At 41.9% G+C, this 7567-nt stretch overlaps 1 long non-coding RNA gene across 1 annotated transcript; it reads right to left on the minus strand.

Moving 5' to 3' along the window:
- Positions 1–321: 321 nt before the first annotated feature.
- Positions 322–3875, minus strand: LOC120711733. Its single transcript, XR_005690460.1, has 3 exons — positions 1841–3875; positions 879–1473; positions 322–792 (listed from the first exon to the last, which is right to left on the minus strand). It is a non-coding gene; the product is annotated as an uncharacterized LOC120711733 (long non-coding RNA).
- Between the last annotated feature and the right edge of the window lie 3692 nt (positions 3876–7567).

A 7567-nucleotide genomic window follows, 5' to 3' on the forward strand; every position in this document is an offset into this window, starting at 1 on the left:
GGCGGGTAATGAAACCGCACCTAAACACCTGTTTCTAGGGGCGGGTCACCCCCTGCCCCGCCCCCGCCCTACAAATGCATTTGCAGGGGCGGGCCAGGGGTGAACCGCCCCTGAAAATGCATTTTCAGGGGCGGATGGGGCTGTGGCCCGCCCCTGGAAATGAATTTCCAGCCTGCCAAAAAAATAGCAATTTGGATTTAATTTATTTCTTGATGTCTTTTAAAATTTAAATTCCCACTATATATATTATTCTACTAAGCTAGGTCTGAATTGATCCATTCGGATCCAACACTCAAATAACAATGCAATCAAATTTCATAAGATAAAGGTAGGACGTCCATGCATATTACAAATACTTAAGTTTGTATAAGCTGCTCAAATATAATAGTTGCGGTACATCCATGCATATTTCAAATATTTAAGTTTGTACAAGCTGTTCAAAGATAATAGTAGCGGTACATCAATGCATATTACAAATTTCAAGCTACTGAAATGCCTGCATCTGTAGATATCTAAGTTAAAGTCTCCGTCCAGCCTAGAACTTCATCAAAATATACTAAAGAACGAACAAGTGCACTCTCGTCCGCTTTCCAATACCACATATAGAACTACAAATATCGAACAATGGAATGCTAAACTGACTTGTTCTGCAAAAGCAGAGTTTTGCTTGGAACCTGAAATCTCTAGTAAAGAATGACTCTCCATGTAAATCAAACCTAAGTAGTCCATGACTTGATTCAGAATAGCCTGAAAGCTAACTGCCGCAATGGTAGATTCACCATCAATGAGATCCTAAAAGGTGATAATAACATTATGAAAGTTGAAAGAATAACGCAACATTATTAAAGTTAACAATGACTAAAAAGAAAATCTCATACTCTGTCTTGTCGAATAAGCCAGCAAAGCCTCTCAATAGTTAGAATAATATTGCTTTCTCTCGTCTATAGCTGCTTAATTTGAAAATATAAAAAGTCAGACACAAAGTACCCATGATCCTTAAGGTGCTGGAGGCAGGCCTCCACCGCTAGCCTCTCATAAGTTGTCCAAATTTGTGCCTCTCCACCCATTGCAGTAATTAAAACCATGGGTATCGTCAAGGAGATTGGATCCTCTCCTGGTTCCATTGAGGCAAAATCTATATGTCGAATAGGTACTTGTATGTACCCTTTTGAAATCCGGTTGCCGAACAAGCTCGAGTCATACCACAGGAGTAGTATCACCCAAACCTTTGACAACATCAACCCATCTAATAAGGGTAATATGCTGCATTGTATGTGAGCAGATTTAAAAATTATTGAATGTAAGTAAAACTATATGAAAATAACAAATGAATATTACAACATTTGGAATTGATCCGCGCGTTCGATCGCCTGGTGGGAAGACAATGGCTTCATGGAAGTGTAGGCCTGGCTATTGAGCATCACAATCATGAATACGGCCACGACCTGTACCACGGCCTCCACCACAGAACATCTAGCACATATAAATCGATTCCATATGATTTAATAATAGTACAACATAAATAACAAAAAGCTATATTCAATAATACAAAATAAATATGAAATATATGAGTAATGAAATTTGTAGTGCAACAAAAATTCATGTACTCCCATTAACATTTGAACGAAAAAATTCTAACCGTAACCGTAACAGGGGCTGCCAGCAGGGCCCCACATGACAGTGGGAGGCCACCAGGATTGGCCAATCGGGCCCGGGCACGCCATGGCCGGCTCGGCGGCACCGCGGCGGGGCCGCGGCCTGGACATCCCGGCGAGGCTGCGCGCATGGGGAGGAGGCACGACAAGGGGAAGGGGAGGGGGAGGAAGGGGAGGGAACTCACCAAGGGGAAGAGGAGGAGGCATCCGTGTGCGCGTGGATCCGGCGTGGAGGTGCAGCGGCGGGCCAGCGCAGAGGCGGGTCCGGTGGTCGGGGCGGCGGCAGATCCGGCGCGGTGGCGGCGGTGGCAGAGGAGATGGCGGCGGCAGATCTGAAGCGGTGGCGGAGATGGAGGTCGAAATTTTGGCAGCCTCCCAGCATCTGTTCACGTTCGCCCGGGAAACTGAAAAAATTCTCTAAGTCTTGGTATATATAGGAGTCCCATTTTTTGGGCCGGGTGGGGGGCCGGCCCGCCCCTATAAATCTTTTTTCAAATTATTCAAAAAATTAGATTAATGTAAATAAAATAGTAAAACATATGATAAAATTATGAAACTTTTACCATATGCATATTGTGATATGTGTAACATAGAACATATGTCAGAGAATATAATGAATAAAAGTGTTGAAACAACAATGTATACCTATGTGACACTATTATCTCATACAACTTAAGGCTAACTTTGTGTTTTGAACACCCTTTAACAATAAACGTATTGAATTATATTTTTCATATTTTTTTCCAGTTCTACAGGTCACTACATGCTTATGGTAAAAATTGCATGTTTTTTAAAACTGTTTCGTAGCTCTATATGCTAAAAAGGAAAGAAAAAAGTAGAAATTACGCAGGGGATGGGTTTCCCCGGGAAAAATACAGATATGTACATGCGTACTCATGTACACACCTGTTGAAAGTGGATAATGTGCTTAGTTTTTTTAATGGGAATTCAGATCTATCATTTGTCCTAACTTTTTTTTCTCAGAATACAGATCTGGTAGTAGCCCAACCAAAACCATGCCATGTTTCATCCAACCAGTTGCTTTCATTGTATGGGTACTTTACTCTGCAGTAGTGCCTTTCCTAGAAACCAGAAGGGATACGAGGATCATGGTGCACTATAACCCTGTCTGTCCCCTTTCTTTTTATTTCCTTTAGGCTTGGACTTTTGACTGCAAGAATCACAAGTCTGCAAACAGACGAAACATTTAGCATGGTTCTCGCTAGTGGAAGAATCTGAAATCATCTTTTGCCAAATCACCACAAACGACCCACCAGGATAAACACGACTTGACTAATGCCAAGTCTCCCACGATGCTTCCAGGCACAACTTGACATATTCAAATCATGTGCATTATTTATAGCACTACCAAAGATTGATAATGACTGCACTACCGAAGCACCACGTCTTCTGCACGGGTCCATTGGGACATCCATTTGTGCAGGAAGCCAGTCGACGCCCCGTGTTTTAGACTGTATGTGAAAATAACACTACTAAAAAATAATTTGTAGCAACACCTCAAATTTTTTAAGAGCGGACCAAAAAGTCACCCGTTCCTACAAATAGGATATTGTACTGTAGTAATTGAGCCGCCCCTGAAAATGATATTTGTAGGGGTGGCTCACCCCCACCCGCCCCTGAAAATGGCCCCATTTTTAGGGCGGCTGGGGGTGAACCACTCCTGCAAATGGAGAAGAGAGAAGAAAACTTGGTTTTTCCTATTTTTCAAAGGTGCGTGTTAGATTTTTCTTTCCAACATTTAGTGGTAAAATAATATGTTGAGTTTTGATTATTTTTATTTAGTACTAGTTATGTTAACTTTTTTCAACACCTATGCATATATAGAAGTATATATTTATATCAACTTAGGGCTTCATTTCTTTTGAGAAAAAGATTTGATTTTTTTCTATCTTTAGACACATGCTTGTTATTTTTTAGATGTGTTTTCCTATATTTTGTGTTGCTACATGTATGCACATGCATATTTTGTTTTAGTTATGTAAATATATGCCTTGAGTTGTATGAGATAGTAGTGTGATTTCTAGTAGTGTGATTTCAACATTTCTATTTATTATATACACTGCAATGTGATTTTGATATTTTTCTTATGTTCTACATATGACAATACGCTTATGGTACAATATTCACATTTTTAATTGTGTTTTACTATTTTGCTCGACTTAAATAATTTTTCAGAAAATTTGGAAAATAATTTATAGGGGCGGGTGGGTGGGGGCCTCACCCACCCCTACAAATACATTTTTTGGGGTGGGTGAGGGCCCCACCCGCCCCTACAAATCATTTTTAAATTTCCACCAAAAATTCATTTAATTTAGAAGAAATAGCAAAACATATTGAAAAAAACTCAAATTTGCACTAGAAACATATTGTGAAGTATAGAACTATTAAAAAATACGACAAACATGTTGCAGTACATATAATGATTGAGAGTGTTCAAAACGCAAAGAGTGCTGAGTGTTATGAGATAGTATGGTGTGGAGGTACACATTGTGCTCTCGATACTTTAAACCATTATATACAATAAAATAGTGATTCTATATTTTTGTTAAGTTCTATATGTCACATAATGCTTATAGTAAAAATTTTAAGTTTTTTCGATGTGTTTTGCTATTATTTGTGTATTAAATAAATTTTTAGTGGAAATTGGAAAAAGATTTGTAGGGGCGGGTGCGGGCGTTACCCGCCCCTACAAATCACTTTTCAGGGGCGGGCCAGGGGTTCACCTGCCCCTAAAAATCAATTTGTTGGGGGCAGGTGATGGCCCCACCTGCCTCTACAAATCCTCCATTATATATACCTCCAGAGCCGGGGATTTGGAATCATTTCAGAGATGGAGCGCGCGGAACATCGTTAGGCTGCTGAAATTTTCCGTCCCTCATCCCTCCGGTGCCCGCCCGCCCGCTCCCCTGCCGCCGCACTTCCTGCCCGTGCCGGCCTCGCCTCCCCGCGTCGCTCCTCCTCACGCCGGCACCGGATCTGCGCCCCCCCCCCCCCCCCCCCCGCCGGCCCTCCTCTCTCCGGCGCGTGCCCGGCCGCTCCCCGGCCACCACCACGCCCCACGGGCCGCTGCCGCAAACCCGCCCCCGCCGGCACTGGATCTGCGTCGCGAGCGGCTCCTCATCCTCCTCCGCGCGCATTGCCGCCTCGTTCCTCCCCTCCCCCATCCGCGGCATGGTGGTGCCTCCCCATGGGGCCCTCCCCACGTGCGGCTCCTCCCCACTCCGGCCCCCTCTCCGCGCGCCTCCTCCCAGCGCTGCTCCTCCCCACGCCAGCCGACCCACGCCGCCGTCGCTTCCCGTCCCCCCTCTTGGATTGACCGGGCAGGTATGTTCTTGTTTTTCTTCTTTCATTCTTTATTTCCATTCCAACGCAAACACACATACACATAATTAATGATTGTGAAATTTAGTGAATTTTTGTTGCATTCTCAATAAATGAACACATGGAATTTGAGAATTTAGTGAATTTTTGTTGCATTTTCCATTTGAATTCGAGAATGCATATATTGATGTATATATAATTTTGTATATATTGGAGACACTCTAATGATGTATATATTGAATATAAATTGAACATAAATTTGAGAATGTGAATAGTTAGTGACTTAGTAGAAATCATACATTGTATTTTAATTGTCTATATTGAGCACTTATAATGCTAGATGTTCCGTGGTGGTGGCGGCTGGCGTGGTGGTCATGGCCGTGGATGCATGTCTGAGGACGCGTTGGCTTAGCGTCCAAGTCTACACTTCCATGAAGCCATTGCCTTGCCATCGGGCAATTGAACACGCAGATCAATTCCCAACACTAGAAGTTTCTTTTTTTCATATATTTTTTACTACACTTGAATAATTTCTAAATTTACTCACATACAATGCAGCAAATCACCCTTATTAGATGGCTGGAAGATGTTGTCGAAGGTTTAGGTGGTACTAGTACTGTGGTGCAAATCGAGGTTGTTCGTGAATCTGATTTCAAAAGGGTACATATTTCTTTTCAACTATCTTTTCGACACATAGATTTCGCCTCGATGGAACCAGGAGAGCCCACCCGATGGTTTCGATTGACACAATGGGTGGAGTGGCACCAATTTGGGTAACTTATGAGAGGCTAGCTGTCTAGGCCTGCCTACAAAAGCTTCAGGACCATAGCTACTTGGTGCCCGACTTTTCAAATTTTCGAATTAAGCATCTCGTGGTGGGAAAATGCAATGTTATTCTGACTGCACAGAGGCTTTGCCAGCTTAATCGACAAGACAGAGTATGAGATATTCTTTTTAGTCATTGTTAACTTTATTAATGTTACATTCTTTCAACTTGCATAACATTATTATCACCTTTTAGGTTCTCTTCGATGGTGAATCTACCATTGCGGAGCTGAGCTTTCGGGCTATTCTGAATCAAGTCTTGGAAAACTTAGTTTTGACTTACATGGGTGGAGAGCCGTTCTTTACCAGAGATTTCAAGTTCCAAGCAAAAAGCTCTCTTCTATAGGGCAAATCAGCTTAACACTCCATTGTTCAATATTTATAGTTCTATATGTGGTTATTATTGGAAAGCTGAGGAGAGTGCACTTGTCCGTGCTCTAGCTTATTTTGATGAAGTTCTAAGCTGGACGATTGGAGACCTTAACTATACTTCATATCTACAGAAGCGGGCTGCAGTAGCATAAAATTTGTAATATACATGGATGTACCTCTACTATTATCTTATGGATTTGTACAAACTTAAGTATTTATAATATGCATGGATGTAACCCTACCTTTATTTATGAAATTTGATTGCATCTACATTGTTATTTGAGTGTTGGATCTGAATGGGTCAATTCAGAACTAGCTTGATAGAACAATATAACAGGAATCCAAATTTTAAAAGACATTGAGAAACAAATTAAATTCAAATTGCTGAATTTTTTGGTGGCTGGTCACCCTCTCACCCGCCCCTCGAAATGCATTTGCTGCCTCTACAAATGCGGCCCACCCCTGGAAATGGGTTTTTAGGGGCGGTTTCGTTACCCGATCCTGAAATAAAGGTATTTTTAGCAACGAAAACTAGCAACGGGTTTTACCCGCCCCTATAAATGCTTTTCGTAGTAGTGTAAGATGGATTAATAGACTCTACTTCTAAAAATGACTCACATAACCTGGATATGATGCACAGCTCACTTAAGAGTTAAGATAACACTACCTCTTTCAAAACTGTCACCTTTAGAAATATTTCCAATTTGCACAGTCCGATCCTTTGGTCAAGGGTAATTCGCTAAATGACTTTGCAATGCCATTGTTTGGGCTCATGCCAAAATCGTTCTTCAGTAGTGAGAACACAATAGAGATTTGTCACAAGAACAACCAAACATCTTTTTTTATTCCAGAACGAAAAGGGTATGGAAAAGGTTTGCTTGATAAATTACATACTGTTGTGCATCTTAGATAATCATGACACAGGTACACCTATTACCATAGAAGTTAGAGAAATTCTACAATGGTTGAAAAAAATAAGAGCCGTCCGTTGGTCGAAATCGGACGGTGGAAAAATAGGTGGTACCCACACCATGGTACCAGGGAGTACTAAAATGGCGGGATACCAAAAATAGGTGAGAATGGTACCCAAAATAATTTTAAAAAAATTAATTAATTAAAGGGTAATTAGGTAATTTATAATTAGGTAATAAAGGGTAATGTATAAGAGCAATGTATCTCTATATATAAAAAATACGGTCCAAATCATGTATCCAACTATCTTTTCGCCGCCGCCTCGCGCCTGTCGGAATCAGTCTCCCCTGGTCGCAACCTCGCCCCTCGCTAGTCTCCGCCTCTCCCCATATGTCCGGTCATCGCGCGGCGGAGGGCGTGAGAGCGGTCGGTCGGTCGCCATGGCAGAGGGCATGAGGGCG

This window comes from Panicum virgatum, chromosome 6K (assembly GCF_016808335.1).
Source record: "Panicum virgatum strain AP13 chromosome 6K, P.virgatum_v5, whole genome shotgun sequence".
NCBI lineage: Eukaryota > Viridiplantae > Streptophyta > Magnoliopsida > Poales > Poaceae > Panicum > Panicum virgatum.